Raw genomic sequence first — 21382 nt, forward strand, 5'->3', positions numbered from 1 at the left:
AAGTGGTTTTATGAAGCAAAACTAAATGTTCAAGCAATAGAACTTCTCACAATGAATCTGAAGATGAATGAGTCAGTGAGCGAGTAATCTAGACCAATCCTATGACTGAGATTGATGCTGTACAATCGTGTGTAAGGAACATGAAGAAAGAAATTTCCTTTCATGTCGAAGCTTCTAATCCCATCATTTTCTCCTACATGATCACAAAGGCAACTAAAATCAAAAGCCTGTTAAGGCATCACGAGGGAAATCAAGCTCAGACCTCAGGGGAAGGTCAAACTCGTAATCTTGTCAATACTAGATCTAAACCTCATGTTAGGCAACAACGAAACCCAGTCAGCACAGTAGTCACTGCCACGCCTCTTCATCCTAAACACCCAGCTAATGTTGCTCCTTTCCAACCATTAGATACCTCTTGTGGGTTACAACCCAGGAGTCAAGGGGAGCCCTAGTAGCAACCACCTCAAACACATAATTACAATAGGGTAACCCCTACAAAGCTACTATCAGACCGAACAGTTTGAACAGAGATTGAACCAGTCATGCAGCTTCAACAATGTATGAGTGCTTAGTTAGTTGCCTCGATCTCGCCCTCCGGATCTAGATGATCAGGTGGCACGTATCTCGAGTTTCTAATGAACCCCAGATTAAAGATCACTCTCACGGAACCTTGCTCGAGAGCAAGGGCAGGTATAACAACCGATGAGAAAGGAATTTAAGGTGGGTTCGGGACTTACTTGGGCTGGCTTGAGTGGGCACCCTCTTCAATCACGTCGGAAAGCCCCCCAGCTGCTATAGTTGGTTCGGAATCGCCTCCCTTAACCTGTAATCTCCTTGTTTTTCTGCACAATACTACTATGGTTAATTTATGAGACAAGTTGTTCGAAAGAGACCCACCCTTGTCTTAGGGCATTGCACATCCGTGTGGCTAAGAACATGAGGAGTTAGAGTGATGAGGAGGAAGGTTCGAACAAAGGTCGATTAGAGAAGAAACCTTGATGAAGGGATGAGACTAGCTTGATAGCCAGACAGTGATCGACTCGAAGTGGTAGCAAGACGGGCATGATACTCAAGACCAGCATGATGACAATACTACTCGAAACCAAGGCCAATATGGCAGTGCTAGGTTAACTCCACCCTCAATCAAGTGAGGAGAGAAAAGGGTGAAGAGAAAGAAAGAGAGCGAGACGGCAAAGGGGGAGAAGCCTGAACGACAATGGGCATCTCCGTTGGCATCATGACAAGACCTCGTGCCCATTGCGGGTGGTGATGGCTTCTGGTGAGGCTCATGGTGATAGCTCCCCACAAGACACAAGACGATTGATGTAGAATATGAGAGAAGCCCACGGACGACGATAAGCATCTTCATTGGCAGTGCGAGAAGACAACACATCCTTTACGGGCGGCGATAAGCATCTTCATTGGCAACGCGAGAAGACAAAACATCCTTTGCGGGCGGCGATACATGACGATAACGTCTCATGGGTCGCGTGGCAATTGCCTCTCGTGAGATGCACGGCGATGGGCACAGAGAGGCGCGGACGGAGCCTACATGCAATGGGTATTGCCGCGACCCTTTGCAGACGATGATGGGCATTGCTAACTGCAATAGTCACATGACAGAGTGAAGCCCTTGTAGATGGCAATAAGCTTCGCTACCCACATTCCTCGCTGAGACAGCAAGGATATGTCTGCAGACGACGATGAGCAGCGCCGTCTGCTAGTCTCGCATGGAGATGGAGAATAAAACAAAGAGAGAAGGAAGCTCACACATGGCGCTGCCATCGCCATGAGCGACCTGTGAGGCTGTAGGAGAGGCATGCATGGCACTGGCACTGCTGTGCATGGCCTCTGAGAAGAGCTCAGACGAAGAAGAGGAAGAAGAAAGGGAGGAAGAGAGAGAAGAAAAGAAAAAGAAGAGAAAGAAGATTTACCTCACTCCTAAGGGTATCGGTCCAAACATTTCTCTCACCTTACTCTCTGTCTCTAAACGTGACACAACAATGAGAAGAAAGAGAAATTGTATTAGATAAAACTCTCTTTTGTGAGGGATTGAGTCCTTTTTTCTGTTCTTTGCGTACAATGATGGTACAATGTATATATAGAATTTTACCCCAAACATGGGTGGATGATCAAAATTAACCCTCATTACTGATAATTAAGATTAAATTAAATTAAAATAAATAGAAAATAGGGTGCAAAATGATAGATTTGCCCCTTCTTAACAATTTCTGGAATTTCATAACAGTCCCTGTGTTGCCCTAAAACTTGCGTGATCTTGCATGGATGATCTGGGGTCATTCTGATGCCCGGTTGATTGAAAGATGATTGTTTTCTTGTAGGGCTAGGCATGGCGATCGATTTGATACCAACTTCGAGCCATGGATCGTGTTTTTAGGGCACGATCATGTGAATTGAAATTTGAATGAATCTTGAAACTTTGGATCGATTGTGTGTTTGTTCCTTAATGTCTTTCTGTGGTTTCTTCGCTGGCGTACACTGAGCATGCCGTCACGATCGCTGGGCAACAAACGCAGCTCGATTCCATGCCCGAATGAAGATTTTGCCACTTTGGAATTTTGGCTGAAATATGAAATTCCAGCGACAGAATTTGTAGTCACTTCATTGGCTTCGTGTACAGAATCTGTCCTTTCATCATGTACGAGGTTCGGGTCAGAGATACCCCGAGACCTTACACACATGAAGGCATTAGTCTTGCATCGATCGAGCTTGAGAGCGACACAATTTGGCCACTCGAGCGAGGCACGACGCTGCTGATTTTCCTGCACTTTCTTCATGGATTAGCAACTTCTCTCTAGCTTTTCTTTGCGCTTGGGAGTCGTCATGGGGCGTGACACATATTGAAACGTTCTTCTTGATGAGACGAATGCGCTAACAAAATTTGGGCTTGATCCGACCTCAGACGAGTGGGATAAGAGCGTCGAAAGTCACTGGTCATGGCTGTACCTTCAATGGTGTGGAGTTGCAGGGTGGCCGCACGGGAATAGCGTGCGGCTCCTCTTGTTTAACGTTTTTGCCTATAACTTCTTCCTGAAGTGTCTGTTCAAGATGAAATTTGACCCTTGGGGATTTTCAACCATGTCGGATCCAATGGTAGTGGTCTCATAGTAAATTAAGATATCGAAAATGTAGCTCTAGTTATAGGGTCCATTTCAGGGTGCAACAGGTCGATTCTGCTGGAATTGTTTCTCAGTTTGCAATGCCTTATACATGTTGAAATGCTACAAAACTTAGTAGGAGACTTTTGAGAGATCTCATGAAGTTCTTGGCCAATTTTAGGGTTGTTTTGAGACTGTTGAAATTTCCACTGTTTGTTAGGCTTTTATTGAGCAGAGGGCCCATGATGATGAAAATATCTTCCAACAGCATGTCCCCACCGAATGTTGTACTTCAAGAGAATCGAGAAGTGCAATCATTCAGGAAGTTTGATGGATCTTGTTGAAGTCCTCACCCTCAAGGGACTATTTGCGATTCTGAAGTGTCAGGCCTTTGTAGGGGCCTCCTTGAACATAATCAGGCCTATGCGAAGGCCAAATGATATGAACATTTGGTCGGCATTGTTCACTGCTACACCAGGTTTGATTTTGATGTTCAGGGTATCTCTGTTATGGTGAAGAATACCTTGAAGTCTCTGGCAAGTTAGACCCTAGCTTCGTCATATTCTTGCCTTCGTGACGGTTTTCTAGCGTTCCAAAGGGATATTTTGGTCATCATCCTCACCTTCTAGGACTCTTGTTATTGTTGATGTTGAACTGTGGGAGATATTATGTGTCTCTCACTCCCTGATGAGCCAATTTGGGTTGTTAATGTTGAAATGTGAGAGATCTTATGTGGATCTCACTCCCTGATGAGCCAATTTGTGTTGTTGATTGGATGCTTCCATTTGAGGATTTTGTAGACCTCAATGAAATTATGCCTGTTTGAAAATTGAGTGTCAGCTGAGGCAACGATAGTGCATCAACTTGTTTTGTAGGTCCAAGTGCCCTTTTACGGGTTTTCACTTGAACATGAGAAGTGGCGCCGTAAAGACGGTTTTCACCAACTTCTGTTATTTCTGGGCTCTTTTACCCATGACCTTGCAGTCATGTCCACCCTTTTCATCCGTATTTGCTCACGATGCCCATTTGGAGATTTAACCGTGCCATAGTTTTTGTTTCCACAGAACTCTCTTACTCATGGTTTCTTGACCATGCCCATCGTCATTTTTACTCATGGCATTCCCTTGTCCAAGTGTACACCATGCCTTTTTTTTGTGAAGGGGTGTTTAGGTTCATGCCTTCGAGACTTGTGCAAAACTTTTTAACGTCATGCAGCCAGGACGTGCACTATAGTTTAGGGTCATACAGCTGGACCGTAATTGTGATGAATGGCAGTCTGTAGAGGCCATTGAGTGAGTATGGTAGTAGTTTCGACTCACTTTGAGGTACCCTCATTGTCGAAAGCAAACCTAGTATAGTAGAAAACAACGCCGACCAAAGGCTCTTTGGTCATAGTGCCCTGTAGCATGGCACTTGGCCGCCATATAGGTCTGATTCTGACCAACGAGGTCCATAAAAAATCCTCAATTATCAGGATCACAAATAGTCCCTTGAGGGTGAGGACTTCCACAGATCCCTCAAAAGTCTCCTCTCCTACTAAAGTCTTCATGGATGGACTTGTACATTGCATCCAAACGTATGAGCATCCTAGTTACAGCATTGTGTGGATCTCCTCAGCGTTCACATGGTCCTGTGGCTAGGAAGAAAAAAGAAATAAAGCCATAGGAAATTTTTCAAATGTTGTACTTCTCGCTTCTCTCGAAGCACAACATTCGGTGGGGCATGCTCTTTGAAGAAATTTTTCAGCACCATGGGTTTTTTCAGCACCATGGGTTACCCATGTGGAATAAAATAGAGAAGTCAGTCAAAAAAACCTGACAAACAGTGGAAATTTCAACAGTCTCATAATTCCCCCGAAACTTGTCAAGATCTTCATAAGGACACTAAAAAGTCTTTTGCCAATTTTTTTCTCATTCCAACATGTCTAAGGTAGAGTAGACTGAGAAACAGTTTCGACAGAATCAACCTCTAACACCTTGAAAAGGAACACTATAACTAGAACCCTCCTCTTGGAGCATCAAACAGCCATGGGACCACCACCATTAGATCCGACACTGTTGAAAATCCCCAGGGGTCAAATTTTAGTTGAAATAGGGGCAAATATGTCAATTTTCACCCATTTTTACAATTTCTTTTAATTCAATTAAATCTTAATTTTCAACAATTAGGTTTAGTTTTAATCAATTCACCCATGTTTGGGTAAAACTCTACATATATCACGTACTATCATTGTACTAAGACGGAACTCTGCTTTATAAAATTTCCATCTTTTCTCATCATTGGGTCACCGCTTAAGATAAATATTTTTCTCTCTCTTCTCTGCCTCCTCTTCTTCCCTTTCTTCTTCTTTTTCAGAGTTTTTCTTAGAGGCTATGCATGGCAATGTCAGTGCCGCGCCTGCCTCTTTCTTTCTTTCCTTCCCTTCCTGTGGCTTCACAGGTCGTTCATGGTGATGGCAGCGCCATGCATGGGTTTCTTTCTCCCTCTCTTTATTCGCCATCAGCTCTCGACGAGGTTCGCAGACGGTGCTACTCATCGCTGTTCGCAGATGTGTGCTCGACATCTCGTGTGAACGCAGACGATGATGTCTATCGTCGCCAGCAGGGCTCAGCCTGTTGCGTTCCTATTGTAGATGGCGATGCCTATCGTCACCCGCAAAGGGTCACGAAAATTTCCATCGCCCCCCACAAGCTTCTCTCTTGCTCTCGGTGCCTATCGCTGCGCGCAGGCCTCTTTCACGCGCTTGATGGCTATCGTCGTGCCCTAGCTTCTTTCGTGCGTGCAGTGCCTATCGCCATGCACAGGCCTCTTTTGCGCGCTCGATGCCTATCGCCGTGCGTCGCCTTCTTTATTGTGCTCAGTGCCTATCGCCGTGCACATGCTTCTTTCATGGGCTCGGTGCCTATCGTCGTGCACAAGCTTCTCTTGCGCCCCACGCCTATCATCATGCGCCTCACCAAAAGCTATCACCACCCTCAAGGGATGTGATGCCTTCTCATGTTGTCAACGGTGATGCCTATAGCCGCCTGCAAAGGGATGTGCTGCCAACGGCTAACATCGTTTGTAGTTCGTTGCCTGCCCCTATAGCAGCAGTGTCCAGTGCCATTTGGTGGTCACTATACTGTTACTCCATGATTGGGTGGCGATGCCTAAATGCCGTCGGGACCCTCCCTCTTTGCTGTTTAGCACCTTCTTTTCATTCTCTTTTCATCTCTTTTCTCTTTACTCTTGCTTGATTAAGTAGTAGACTTAGTCTAATTTTGTCATAGCGATCTAACTGTTGAGCAGTATTGCAGTCGTGCTGGTCCTGAGTACCATGCTAGTCTTGCTGCCACACCAGATTATGATAGTTATATTAGCCGTAGTTTTGAGTAGTATTACCGTCGTGCTGGTCCTGAGTACCAAGCCCATCTTGCTACCACTCCAAGTTGGTCACTGATCCAGCTATCATGCTAGTCTCATCACCTTATCAAGTTCTCTTCTCTTTTCTACCTTTATTCGAACCCTTCACTTCATCACCTTAACTTTTGAATGTGCATTGCTCTAAGACAAGGGTGGATCTTTCGGCCCACTTGTCTTGCAAGTTAATCATGATAGTATTGTGCAAAAAATAAGGAGATTGCTGGTCAAGGGAGGAGATTTCGAACGAGATGAAGCAGCTGGGGTGCTTTCCGAAGTGATCTAAAAGGGCACCCGCACGAGTCAGCCCCAGTAAGTCACGAATCCAAGTGAGGTTGGTCCCCACCTCACGTTCAAAATTCATTTCTCACCAGTTGGACAACTGCCCTTGTTCACTGAACGAGGTTCCCAAGAGAGTGGTTTCAGGTCCCGGGTCTTCCAAACCCTAGACACGTGTCACCTGATCACCTAGATCCAGGGAGGTGAGATCGAGGCACCTAACAAGGGTATGAAATATCCTCGTAGGGGACCTGGAGTGGAATTTCCTCTTGGGCAGGAGTGATGGCTTGGAAGCATTTTGGGAGAACGGTGCAGACAATGTGAACTTCTCGTATTTTTTTCGAGACTATAGCTTCGAATCCAAAGCATTCTCCAAACTCATGGCCCCATACCTGATGATATGGAAACCAGAGATTTTTTGTACCCTGGGTAAGACGCTTAGGTTGTCTAGTGGGCTTGGGAGTGATGAGATCCTGTTGGAGCATCACCTCGAAGAGGGTCTAGCATACTTTACTGGGCTGGTATCGAGAGGTCTTCTTGCACTGGTGAACCTGGGACTTGAGGATGTCCTTCTGCGTTACCATGAACTTCTTGGTGCTGTTGCATCTTCTTTGCTAAGAGCTCGTGGAAGCCAGTACATTCTCTCAGGTCAAGGCCTCGTATCGTATGATGTGGACACCTGAGGTTCTCAGTTCCTAGAGGCAGGAACTTGGGCTACCTTGTTGGCTTTATCGTGATGAGACCTTCTTTGAGCATTATGGAGAATAGTGCATGGAGGACAGTGGGTGCCTCATCATCCTCTTGGATTTTCACTATGTGGGAAGCATTAGTTTCCCCAAATGATTTCTTTAGCTCTTTGAGCTTTATCTGGCCCTTCTTAATAAGGGTTTCGATAATGTCTTTGAGCATATAATAGTCTTGGGTAGGATGGCCTACTCTCCTATGAAAAGTGCAGTACCTCTCGTGTGTCTCCTATCCAACTTGTTCTGAGGAGTTGACTTCCGACAATTGAATCATGTTTTGCTCTAGTAGTAATCGAAGCAGCGCAAGAATCCACTCCTTCTTGAAGGGGTACACCTTGTTTTGGTGTAGGATCCAGTAGTCACTTCGCTTTATATTCTTAGGAGGCGGGACCCTGTTATAGGACTGTTGCTACTTTCCTCCAGCTTGAGGTGTTTGCGCCTTGGAGTGGTCCAAGGTTTGAGGGGCGGCTTTCTTAGTGTCGATCACGGTGACAGCCGCACTAATCATCTCTTTTTGCTGGTTGCCCCAATTGCTGAAGTGATGATTGTCATTGCCCCGATCGTTTCACGAGCTAGAGGGCTGTTGATGAGATCCACCATGGTGCTTGGACAGACCTTCTATACGAACTGCTTTAGCGATGAGCTCTGACATGGAGGGTGGATTGGAAACCTCAACATGCAGAGCAATCTCAAGTAGCATATTTCGTATGCAGGTCTAAACTGCTTCTTTTTTAGTCGTGGGAGTGGCATGACAGGTTGGCAAGTCTCTCCATCAGGCGATGAACTTATCAACTGGCTCACCAGGGTCTTGAGTCAGACTGAGGAGCTCGATGGTTTCCATGTTTCTCTAGACTTCATAGAAGTGTCGGTAAAATAATTGCTCCATTTGTTGTCATGTGTGTACCGAGTTTGGCGGCAACCGAGCATACCACTGGAAGGCTGGACCTTCGAGAGTCTCGATGAACTGACGGAGGAGAAGTCACCCATCAGTTGCTGTCTCTCGACAAGCAGCTTGGAAGTGAGCGGTATACTGGTGCGGGGACGTAGTACCATTGAACAGGGGGAGCTTCTGTTTTTTATATTTTGGGGGAAACGGCACCTGATCGATGTACGAGGGGTATGAATTTTGGTAGAGAGGTGCCTCTTGCATGCCCAAGACATTATTCTTGAGACTGTGGGTCACCATGGCATCTATATCAGCTTGCGAGACCGTGCAGGGAGCATAGCTGTCTTGGGAAGCTGGTGGGGGAATTTGTTTAGGAGTTGTGTCCTCTCCAAACTGGGAATTGGCCTCATGATGAGGAGGAGAAGCAGGGGACTTGGAGGCCTCCAAGTGATCCATCTTTTTGAGAATGGATTGCATCATCACCTCGAACCTGTTCATCCGCTCTTCTTGGGCATCATCCGGCTTGTTGATCACCATGACACTGATCGTTTCTTCTGGAAGGTCAGAGCTAGGTAGAGAAGTCGACTGCCACTGTTGTCAAGTCGTACGAGGAAAGTCAGTCTGTAGGGGATCAACATGCCCATACTGGACTTGAGTCTTGTACGCCGACCTTGTGAGGACCGTTTTTTAACTGTATTGGGACAGTGACTTCTTGGCTGCTAGGACTTTTCCAGTGACGGTAACCATTGAGCAATCTTTTTGGATTTCTTGCCCAGGCTCTAGAATTCGAAGAGGGAAGAATGGATTGTGAGGCAGGAGGTCATCAAGAATGGTGACCTCAACTGCCTTAGGGGCCTCTCTATTCAGGGGCTGCAGGCCTCTCTTCTGCTTGATCTTGAGGCTGCAATAGACTTCAGTGCAACATGGAGCCTGAGACTTGGACTGCCCCGTCTTTCTCAAGCATGCAAGGGTTGTGTCTATCAGCTGGAGCATAGAGTGAGGTCTAAGGATGGAGGGCAATCTGGGCTGCTTCCTTGGAAGCTGTAGACTTCTATCTGCCGTCAGGCCTTTGCCTCGAGCTCCCTTGTGAGGTCTGGGTGCATGGCTGATCTGAGGTGGCTGACTCAAGATCGTACTCTTAGGGAAAACCTTTTGAGTACCGGGTCTAGAGGTGTTTTCTCGACAAAGGAAGGGCGATAGAAGAAGGAACTGGATCTCGACTCCACCTGAGTCAGGATTAGGGAGGAACCTATACAGCTGGTGCATGTGCACCTTTAGAGGTACCCCTCTAGGTGACTTGGGGGTCAGCCCGGGCTCAGTCAGCTGGTTCGACCTTATGAGGCCAATACCTACAAGCTCTTGTCTGTGAGGAACCGGGTAAGAGCCTATCTCTCACAGGGTGAAGCCGTTTGTGTTGAGATGGAGGAGGAACTGGTTGACCCCTGTGTACTTGAGCTGGCACAGAACTGACGCTACCCCGAGCTGTGGGATGCAGATGCCTGACACGTGCAGGGTTTACCTCAAGAAGTCCTAGCCTTGGACGCGAACTCAAGGCAGCATGAAAGTTGCCTCGAGGTGTGGCTCGAGTGGTAGGACCATGAGCCTTTAGGTGTGTGCGAGGGGTGGAGCTCCTAAGATCTTTCCATCGGTGTGTCGAGCCTCTAGGCATAAAGGTTCGGGGTGGTGAAGAAGTATGGGGGGTGGCCTTGCGGCGACCCTCAAGAGCGATAGCAACCTGCTTGCCTTTCACGAAAGCAGACAGGGCAGCCTTTCGATGTACCTCAGCAATGTGAATGACAAGGGACTTGCCAATAGCAGGGTGGGTGCTGTGTGTGGTAGCAGACGTGCTACCAATGCGAAGGGCCCTGGTGGAGGGTCCACCAAGACTAGAAAGTGGGGAGTTAAGGACCTTAAAGTCCCTTATCTTACCAATCCAGGAAAGAACATAGGAGCTCGACCATGTGTCCTGACTCAAGAGGAGCGTGGAAAACGAAGCTCTCTTCCCCGAGGCAGTCACGACTGCGGGGATGAGAAAATCCCCAACTCGGATGAACGGGTTGAATAACCCAGATGTCATGAATGCAATGCAGAAATTAAAAGGTGATGTGATCAAGCAAGAGTGAACCGACGAAGAGGTAATAAGTCCCCAGTGGAGTCACCAAGCTGGTTAAGTACCCCGACCTTGCCTCTCTGGATCTAGGTGATCAGGTGACACGTGTCTCGGGTTTGGAAGACTCGGGAGGAGAGATCGCTCTCTCGAGAACCTTGTTCACAGAATAAGGGCAGGTGCCCAACTAGTGAGAGAGGAATTTTGAACATGAGGTGGGGACCAATCTCACCTGGGTCCGTAACTTATTCGGGCTGACTCGCGTGGGCGCTCTCTTAAATCATGACAGAAAGGCCCCCAGCTACTTCAGCTGGTTCGAAATCGCCTCTCTTGACCTGCAATCTCGTTATTTTATGCACAACACTATCATGGTTAACTTGCGAGACAAGTTGGCCCAAGGACCCACCCTTGTCTTAGGGTAATGCACATTTAGAAGTTAAGGTGATGAAGTGGTAGGTTCGAATAAAGCTAGAAAAGAGAAGAAAACTTGGTAAGGGGACGAGACTAGCATGATAGCTAGACCAGTGTCCGACTCGGAGTGGTAGCAAGATGGGCATGGTACTCTGGACCAGCACGATGACAATACTACTTGAAACTAAGGCCGATATAACTGTTCTAATCTGGTGTGACAGCAAGATGGGCATAGTGTTCAGGACCAGCACGATGGCAATACTGCTCGACAACTAGACAGTGCTGGACACTGCTGCTCATGGTGAAAGGGGCAGGCAGCAAACTGCAGATGACGTTAGCCATCACCGTTGGTAGCACATCCCTTCGCAGGCCGCATCACCATTGGCAACACGAGAAGGTAGCACGTCTCATGCAGGCGGCGAAAGCTTCTGGTGAGGCACACTGCGATAGGCATGGGGCGCAAGAGAAGTCAGTGTACGGCGATAGGCACCGAGTGCACGAAAGGAGCTTGCTCACGGTGATAGACACCGTGCATACAAAAGAAGCTAGCTCACGGCAAGGCACCGAGCACGTGAAAGAAGCCTATGCACGACGATAGGTACCGAGCGCACAAAGGAAGCTAGTGCACGGCGATAGGCACCAAGCGCACAAAAGAGGCCTGAGCATGACGATAGGCACAGGGCGTAAGAGAGAAGCTCACAGACGGTGATGGGTATTGTCACTGCCCTTCATGGGCAGCGATAGGCATTGCCGTCTCCAATAGGCAAGTAACAGGGTTAGACCCCTGCTAGCGGCGATAGGCATCGCCGTTTGCGTTCACGCAAGACGTCAAGGATACACTTGCAAACAGCGATGAGCAGTGTCATCTGCGATCTTGATCAAGAGATAAAGGCGAATGAAGAGAGGGAGAAAGAAACTCATGCATGGCGCTACCATCGCCAGGGTCGAGCGCATTTGTAAGTGGTTTGGGTGACCAGGTGGATAGATTACTTGGAGTGAGTGGCGTGCGGTCCAGCGATCATGGGCTGGCTGCATAATCACCTTTGTAGTGTGGCCAGAGGAGCCCGCTTCTTGGGGGGTTGTTCGATCTTCCTCTTGGTCTGGGCGTGGGAGCACATCACCATTCCTCACCCTCTTCCCAGTCGATTGGCATCATCATTCCCGACAATTCATTGCTGGTCATATGGAGTGTGGGATTCTTAGAGGATCCCTTCGCCGTTGTATTACTTGCTGTTCTTGGACACTCAGGCCATAGGGGAGGGGAGTTATGTGCTTTATCTGTTATTTCTTTATTTTCTTCTTCTTCTTCCCCCCTTTCTCCTTCTTTATTCAACTTTGACATATCCTTTTTTAATTTCCAAATCAACTGGACTCCCATGAGAGTTGAGCCCATCCCTGTTGTTTACGAGTCTTCTTCTCAAGCTTTTAGGATGACGGTTCACCTGATTTGCATGTTTCTGGTGATGCCCACTTTCCCTGGTCGAGTCTGCCATCAGCGTGGCCTTCCTCAGACGTCCTTTGAGATTACCCTGCTCTGGACTCCCATTGTGGTTAGCACCTCTGATGAGGATTTCTATCTGAGACGGATGGCTCCTTAGATAGAGGAATGGGGGAGTAGGGCTACGCGAGTTATTGGCAAGGAGGAAGAGGAGGGTATCTCTCTGTCTCAATATGAGGATAGATATAAGGCTCTTTTTAGAGATATAGCCACTCTAACCGAACATGATGAGGGGGTGATGCAGGAGCTGAGGACTGCTTATCTTGATGAGGACCGATCGTCTACTGATGAAGTCGCTTCCCTTCATGCCGAGCGTGATTCAGCGGTCGAGGAGCGGGATTCGATAGCAGAGGATTTCGAGCATCTGCGCCAGAATTTTGACAGGATGGTGGCGGAGCGTGACTCCCTGAGGGATGAGCTGGAGAGAGTACGATTAGTACCATTCTCCTCTTTTGTTGCTCCTACTCTTCCTGGACCATCTCTCGACCGCATTAGAGATTTAGAGAGACGTGTAGACCGCTATCGATCAGAGAGGGTATGCTTTGCTGTTATATATCTTTTTTTTCTTTTTTTATGTATATATATATATCACAACCTCTCTCATTTCATGTTGTTGTTTCTACAGAATTCGACCAAAGATGAATGTCATGAGCTTAAGGAGGACGTGAAGGGTCTTATGGACAGGTGTGGCAGACTATCAGGACTCCTATTGGCTGTAGGTGGAAACCCCTCTTTGGCAAATGTGAATCCTTATGTGAGGGTGCCATTACCATCTTCTGTTCAAAGTCAATCACAGTCTCAGGCGTGTACTCAGATGACGAGGGGTCTGAGGCGGGTTCGACTGAGATTGGAGGGAGAGGCGAGCAGTCGTACAGCAGGGGTCGAGGAGGATTCAATATCCATAATGTGACCTTTCTTTTTTCTTTTTTTTTCTTGTCCCCGTTGTGAGGTGTTTGTTTTCTTGCTGCTTTACAGGGAGGTGGTTTTCTTTTGCTGTAGGTCTTTCAGTTAACCACTTGTGACACTTTTGGTGGGCCCTATATGAGTGTGTCAGATCCTTGCTTGACACTTTGGGATGAGGAATCATTTAAGTGTTCATTTATTTTTTAATCTCAACTCTTATGTTGTAATTCAAAGGAGCGTTTTCTAGAGTTTCGAGCAAAGCAGAGTTTTGAAAATACAATATACTACCCCTAAATGTTCAGGATCTCATTGGATTTACGATTTTGTTCCTCTAGTATTCACCTTTCGAAGTTTCACATGATCTAGGACCCCTACAATAATCCGTTAAGCTAATGCTCATTGATTTTCCTTTAACACCACCTTGACTCGGGGGGAGAGAGACAAAAGACTTTGAAGAGCGGAAAGAGGGAGTTTCTTGGTTTTATCTCATCGCCCCGAGGTTCCTTTCAGATTTTCAGCCCAGTGAAATTTTTGCCAATGCTAGGGGGTCCTTTCAAATTTTTAGCCCTGCGGATCAGATTTTCATTTTATTCATTTTTCATCGCCCCGGGATTCCTATCGGATTTTCAGCTCGGTGACATTTCTTTCCAACGCTTGGGAAATTTTTCGGATTTTAGCCCAGCGGATGAGATTTTCTTTTCTTTTTCTTGTTCTCATTTTTTTTTTTCTTTTTTCGAAGAAGAAGAAGAAAATAATGACAAAGGAAGAGGAGGGGAAAGAAGAGTCCAATGTGACTCTCTTTTTCTTTTTAGCAATTAACCTTAAGATCGCGTATGGTCGATCATCTTTCCCTCCTCCAAGTGGTATGGAGGTTCTAATATCGGTCTTCCTCTGATTTCCGTTGGCCCAGGTTGGAATCCAAAATCTTTTTAACAATGGTTGTTGAATCTCCGTTTTCCATTAAATTTTTCCACTTGAACCTTGATTTTGGGACTAAAAATTACTCTTAGTTTCCTAATCCCTCAGTCTTCTGTATGGACGGTTAGACTCATCAGGGTTTTCCTGTTAATGGAGTACTTTATGTTACACATTAGGCGTTAATGCCTTCTGGAGTGTGAGGCATGAATGCCTCATTTGGTTATTTGCAAGGGGTGAGTGATCACCCAATTCCTTTTCGGTAATCTTTTTCATTGCAAATTTCGAATTGTTTATCAGGGGTTAACTCCGTAGTAGACTCCTTTTCAGTACTCGAGCTTAGATGAGACTCTCACACAAGAGGAGTGGTTGAGTTGGTACTAGATGGCCTTACGACATGTTGGGAGTTAACAAAGAAGGGTTCAATCTCATTAATTGCCCCAGTTGTATTAAACATCCTTATGACGTGTTGGGAATCAATAAACAAGGGTTCAATCTCATTAGTTGTCCCTATTGTATCCTCTTCATGAGAGGAATTTGCCCCTATTGAATATTTTGATGGGGTTGCCACTCCAATGATTTTTGTTCCGTTGAGAACTTACTCTTCACAGGATGCATTCTCTTGACATGGTGGTGCTCCGGTTATCAAAGTTGTGCTCATGTTGTTAATGACTTTTAGAGAGCCTGCCTCTTGAGGAGATAATACGATCAAATTTTCAATATTCAATTCTTGATCCCAGATTGGTGGATCACGCAAAAAATCTTGTGAAGGTGGCCTGAGTGGGCCCCTTAGAATTTCCAAAGGTTCGAATTCTTTTGACATTTGAGGTGTTGGCCCATTATTTGGATGCATAGGGGGAACTTCGGGGTGTTGGCCCCTCGTTTGAAAGATGACCCCCTCTAATTAGCTCTGGCCATGTCAATCTCTAGGATATCATCTTCATCATACTGGTCCCACTTAGGAGGGTCATCAGAGTTCGGGGACGAAGAGTTTCCTCTAAGACTCATAAGATATTCTTTAGCCTCTTGGAGGTGATGATCACCAACGAATATGAATTGACTAGGATCATCCTCGTTGTCTCTGTTCTCAATCATATGAATGATAACACTCTCCTTTGAGTTATTCGGAGCTCCCCTTTATTAGGTCATTATAGCCGTATTTTTTGGGAGAGGGTTTGTGAAGATACTCATCTTTTGATTAGATTCCTTTCTAGGTCCAACAGTGATGTCGCCCCTATTGATCAACCCTTGAATCACCCTCTTCAAATAGAAACAGGTTTGGGTATCATGAGCATGGTTTCTAAGCTACTTGCACCATCTGTTCTTATCCTTAAACTCAAATGGTGGTTCAGATGGTGGCGGGAGTTGAACCATGTTTTTCTTCAAGAGTAACTCCAACACTTTTTCTAACGGGTCTTTGAGAGGAATGAAGTTGTTCTCTAGCCATCGATTTTTATTTTGAGTGTTAGCTCTAGGCTGACCCCTTCGATTGTGATTCCTATTGTTATGCTAGGTGGCTGAACCTTGAGCTGGGCTATTCATGACAACCTCATTAACCTGATCGGAAACATTCCCCTTACCATTTCTCTTGCTCTTATTCTAGGGAGTCGTGATGGGTTTGTTATCGGGCCTAGTGCTGAGGGGTGTCCCTCTCGCCCTGTTGTGCCACCCGCTCGATCATAGAGTTGAAAGAGTGGGGGATAATGCTTTGGCTGAAGAAAGTCCTGTATTCAAGAGCAGCATTCTCTAAGGCCATGGAGATTTCAGTTTGGTTCGTAAGTGTACATTCGATGATTTGCATCGCTACCTCGCGGAATCGACCAATAAAATCCTCGAAGGATTCTCCTGGGTTTTGTTTTGTGGCACTAAGCTCACCCAGGGAGAGAGATCTTGGCGTCGACCCACGGTAATGAGAGACGAACTGGTTAAACATTTCGTCTGGAGTAATGTGTGGTTGAGTGGTCATTATTCTTCGATGCCAATTTAAAGCCTCACCTGTCAAAGTTTGTGAAAACAAGGCCTTCAACTGGTTAGGCCTGCCTTGCAAGGCTCAGACGGAGAGGAGGTATGTGTTGACGTGAATATCTAGGTCATTGTTTTTAAACTCTGGCGTGATAAACCTTGGGGGAAGGTTTTCCATGCCTCCAAGTGTCTCATGTACATAGGCCTTTGGGGGTAGGATTTCATGCATACCCATCAAACATATCTTGTATCGCTTTTAAGGTGCCGTTTTGTTGTGTATTCAGCATGAGAGTAGGCCCACCGGTCGGTGGGTTCGCAAGCATAGACTGATGAGTCGAGACTTGAGGTAGATGTTGGCCTGCTTAGGCTTATGATGGATGATCCGCAGTTATTGGGGCAGTTTGATACATTTGTGCCTGAGGGGCGTACTGACCTATAGGTGTCGCCATCGTTGCAGAAATGGCATGGTCTGTTGGACTGGATGTATTAGAGGGACCGATTGAAGAATCGGCTGACTCGGCTGTGCTAGGGGTTGACCTATGCTCTTAGGCTGGTTTAGGTCCGACCCATGAACTGCGGCTGGACAGTGTAACCTAGATCAACTAGACTCTTAAGGCCGGCTTGGACGTGCATCTCACTTAAGGGGTCTAGGTTGGCACCTTTGCTGCGTACCGTATTCAGGACGTCATGGGCTGTACTATGGTGACTCGAGGTTGGGTTAGACCTCCTAGACCTAGATGGGTTTTGATTTTGAGACCGCTGAGCCTCAAAGTTATTTGGGTGTGACTTCTGGGGGGAATTAGATACAACATGGACCTCTCCCCTCACACGACTCCTACTTTGGTTGCCTAAGGGTACACGACGCCTATTGTGGCTACATAAGGTTCCCTGTATGACAACGCCCGGTCGGACCCCCTTGCTATTCGTTGTTTTCTAGGCAAAGCCCGCTTTTTGAACCATACACACCTCGGGATTGGGAGTAGATCCTTGGGACTCTTGCTCTAGTTGGAGACTGGGGAGTCGGATTATGGACTGGGCTGAGTTCTGACCATAATCCCAAGGGATTGCGACATAGTGGTCCCTAGGTTTGAGAAAGTTGGGCTTAGTGTCAGCCATGGAGCGGTCATCATAATCGCCTTGAGTGACTAACATGGTGATCGCTCTTGGCAGAGTTCTAGAGTCTAGGTTTAGGTAAGATCTGAAATCGATAATTTAAGGTAGACCTCTCCTAACTCTAGGGATAAAACCCTGACTAAGACCTAGGCTAAGATTAGACTGGAACCTAGACTTGCTAGACTCAGTGGGTTCTGGTTCTGCCCCTGAACTAAGGTAAGCCTAGACTAGCTCTAGAGGCAACTCTATGCTTAGACCTATGCTAGAACCTAGACTAAGATCTAGACTAGATGGTGCACAAGTCTCGGCTCGGTACAAGAGTGGGTTTAGCTTTAGACCAGGGTGTGAGCCTGGTTCGGACCCGCACTGAGCTGGGTGGTTTTGAATCTCAGACCGGATGTGGACCTCGACTAGATCAAGATGAGCTAGGAACGCGCCTTCGACTCAAACTAAGAGGGGGCCTAGGTTCGGACTTGGGTGTGAACCTGGTTCGGACCTGGGCTAGGCTGGGTACAAGCTTGGACTTGGACCCAGAGTGTTTTAATGATAAGACCAGGTATCGACCTGGATTGGATCAAAGATGAGTTAAGAACAAGTCTGCAGCTTGGATCAAGAGGGGGCCTAGGTTCAGACCAAGGCGAAACCTAGTTCGGACTTGGGCTAGCTTGGGTATAAGCCTGAATTTGGACCCATAAGCTTCGGCTCGGACCAAAAGCAGGTTCAGACTGGAATCTAAGATTAATCAATTAGGAATTAGCAAGCAAGCACATGAAAATGTTTGACCTAATCTGATTATGGGTAGGCTTGGCTTGAGAGTGGGCTCCTAACTATTGAAATGCAGCTAGGCTGATATAGGTTCCCACATAGGTCCTGACCTCTTGTTATAGGATGTTCACCAGGTCCTACTATATGCGGAGTTACTTTGAGGCAAAGGATTATAGAGGGGTGCTCACAGTTAAAGTTACACGAATCCCAACCGCCTCGGCTCTCAATGCTAAGTTCCCCTCACGCCAAGAACGCGAATTTTGGGGGTTTTCAAAAAATTTGTTTTCTGGTTTTTCGGGATTCTCAGTCGGTGTGTGCTAGAGTGTGAAAAGAAGAACGCAAATGAAAATAAAGTCAAGCACACATGCACACAATAAGAAAGAAAACAAGTAAGCGCTCGGCGCTGATCGAGCCTAGCGATGCGCGCTTCGAGGCGAAACTCGCTCGAGGCACAATATAGATAAAGGGGTGAGGAACCCCTAAGAATGTATGGTCAAAGCAGTGAAACCAGGAACAGTTCGTGCTAAGTCTAGGGTGACCCCAGTCGAGGATAACTCGAACGAGACACGGTTCAAGGAGGGTGTAAGCAACCCTCAATCAATTTTCTTTTTGTTGTATTTATATATATATATATATATATATATATATATATATATATATATATATATATATATGTATATATATATATATATATTTCGTTTAAATTTGAAGAAAAACAACTAAACTAAGCATGATGAAAGCAGGGAAAATAGGAATTAACTAACTAGAATGAAATCAGAAAGTCAAGAATAGAGCAGACCTACTTGAAGCAAAATAGTTTTTATTTTTATTTTTAAAATATTCATTTTAAGCCAAAAAATTGGTGAACAAGCACCAAAAAGGCTCTGGAATAGGCATGTGGGGTCCCAGAACGTTTTCTAGGACCTCTGTGATAGGGCGGCAAGGACCGTGTCGCACGGGCGGCATGGGTCTTGTTGCATAAATTTTTTTTTTTTTTTTTTAATGTTGTTTATCTGGATGAAATAAGGCTACTAAAACTTGCAGAAGCAGAAAAAACAGACTTTTTGATGAAATAAAATTAAAACAAAGTAAAACAGAAGAACATCACATAAAACTGACCTGTATCAAGAAAAATATTTTTTGGTATTTTTAAAAATTTTATTTTGCTTTGAAATTTTGTGAACAGCCATAAAAGACACCCAGGACCCAGCTTGCAAATTTTAAATATTCTGAATTGGGTGATGGGGGGAACCAGAGAGAGTGTCGTCCTAGACTTGGGTGGCACGACCCGTGTCACTTGGGCGCACACCCTGTGTCGCCTAGGGCGGCACGCCTACTTTCGCTCAAAGCATTATTTTTTTTATATATTTGTTTCTTGTATATCATGATGAAAATAAATTAAAATAAGGCGACATCTGATCTAACATTAAAATAATTTTCTTTGTATTTTTAAATATTTTATTTTTACCTAAAACTTTGGAAACAATTACAAAATGATATCTAGAACATGCCTACAAAGTTTCAAAAGATTATGAGATTTTCAAAATTTTGATGCTCGTATCACGCTCGATTTGCCCTTCGGATGGAGATCACTATGATCTGACACTTTAAACTGATAAATGAAATGAAAAGCAATGGTAGAGAAGTTGGGACAAATCAAATTCAGATCTGCCCTGAAGCGAGTAGATCTGTTCTCATATCTGTGGCGGAGCCACCATGATCCAAGATATCAAAAATACGATTTTTAATGAAAATTAATAAAAAAAAATTAGAGTAAAATAAAGAAGTAAGGAAATGAAGAAAGACAGAGGGTCGAGAATGATACCAAATCAGGCTGGAGGGCTCGGGACTCCCGAGCCTTCTAGGGCTCACTTGTATCAGAAACGGTTCCTCTTGTCGTTCTGGTCCAGATGGCGATCAACAAGTCTCTGGTAGATCTGGGGTTTGTCCTAAGGGTAGATCTGGGGTTTCTCTCAAGGGGATAAGGCTTAAGTTAGATAGGGTTTTCTCTCTAAGTTTTCCTCTCTGATCTCTATCTCCTGCAGCACTTTAGGATTTTTGTCCCTATCTAAGTTTTCAATCTCTCTCTTATTTTTCTCTCGTCTCCAGCTTCCTCTTATTTCTCTCTCCATTCCCCCCCACCTAAATGGTCCCCAAAAAGATCCTCAAAGGCAGGAAAATTTGTTAGGAATGATCAACATGGGTAACAAGGAAATCCCTGGTCAAAAGGTCCAATTTTGAGGGTCCCGGATCTGAGCGGCACGGGTCGTGTCACTTGGGCGGCACGGGTCGTGTCACCTGTGCGGCACGCCCCGTGTCCCCTAAACCAAAACTTGTCGAAATTAAATTTTTTTTCTTTTTAGGTGTGTTCCTCAGCCTATTGTGAAGCTCTCAGAGAAAAGTTTTGTCAAAATGGATTTTTTTACTATTTTTAATGCTTTTTTTTTCGTAAAACAGTGTGTTTTCAAGGTTTTAAGTCAAAACAGGGTGTAACAGGGTTTCTGGGCTGGCAGAATGGTTCTGGGTCCAAGGGTAAGTTGTATGTGTTTGAATGTATTTTTGAGCACCTTGGTCCCTAATAGGAAGTCAATAAAGCCCACAAAACAGTGGTATTATCGATAGTCTCAAAATGACCCCAGAACTGGTCAAGATCTTCATTATCACTCCAAAGGATCACCTGCCATGTTTCGTCACATTTCGACATGTCTAAGGCAATAAACACAAATGAACAGTTTTAAAAAAATTGGCCTCTCACGCCCTGAAATGGATCCTAAAACTGGAACTTTATTTTTGGTGTTTCAAATCATTATGGGACAGCCGCCATTGGATCCGGCATAGTCGAAAATCCCTATGGGTCAAGTTTAGGCTTAATCGGACACTCCAGGACAAAGATATGAGAAAATTATTAAAACAAGAGGGGCTACACACTATTCCCATGTGGCCTCACTGAACAAAACACCATTAAATGTGGCTGTTTTCACAGTCACGGGCAGTCATTTCTCGAAGCCCATATCTCACTCGTCCTGAGTCAGATTACACTCAAAGTTTGTGAGTGTGTTCGTCTCGTTGAGACGAGCGATTCGATATGTGGTACGTCCCATGACGATGTACGATCAGGGAGAAAAACTAGAGAAAATTGCCGATCCATGAAGAAATTACGAAAAATTCAATAGCGACAGGCCTCGCTAGATGGACCAAATCACGATGCTCGCACAATGGATCAACGCGAAACTAATTTCATTATGTGCGTAAGGTCTAGGGATATCATTGGTCCGAACCCCG

At 45.6% G+C, this 21382-nt stretch overlaps 1 long non-coding RNA gene across 1 annotated transcript in view; it reads right to left on the reverse strand.

The window, feature by feature from the left end:
- LOC148780930 (uncharacterized) overlaps positions 1 to 20201 on the reverse strand; it is a 32048-nt gene extending 11847 nt beyond the window's left edge. Inside the window, exon 1 of the long non-coding RNA XR_016060796.1 lies at positions 19926 to 20201. This is a non-coding gene — a long non-coding RNA (uncharacterized LOC148780930). The remainder of the gene's footprint in view (positions 1 to 19925) is intronic.
- Positions 20202 to 21382: the final 1181 nt, after the last annotated feature.

The sequence above is a fragment of the Amborella trichopoda genome, chromosome 8, assembly GCF_054954075.1.
Source record: "Amborella trichopoda isolate Santa Cruz 75 chromosome 8, AtrichopodaSantaCruz75HAP2 v2.0, whole genome shotgun sequence".
NCBI classification, from domain to species: domain Eukaryota; kingdom Viridiplantae; phylum Streptophyta; class Magnoliopsida; order Amborellales; family Amborellaceae; genus Amborella; species Amborella trichopoda.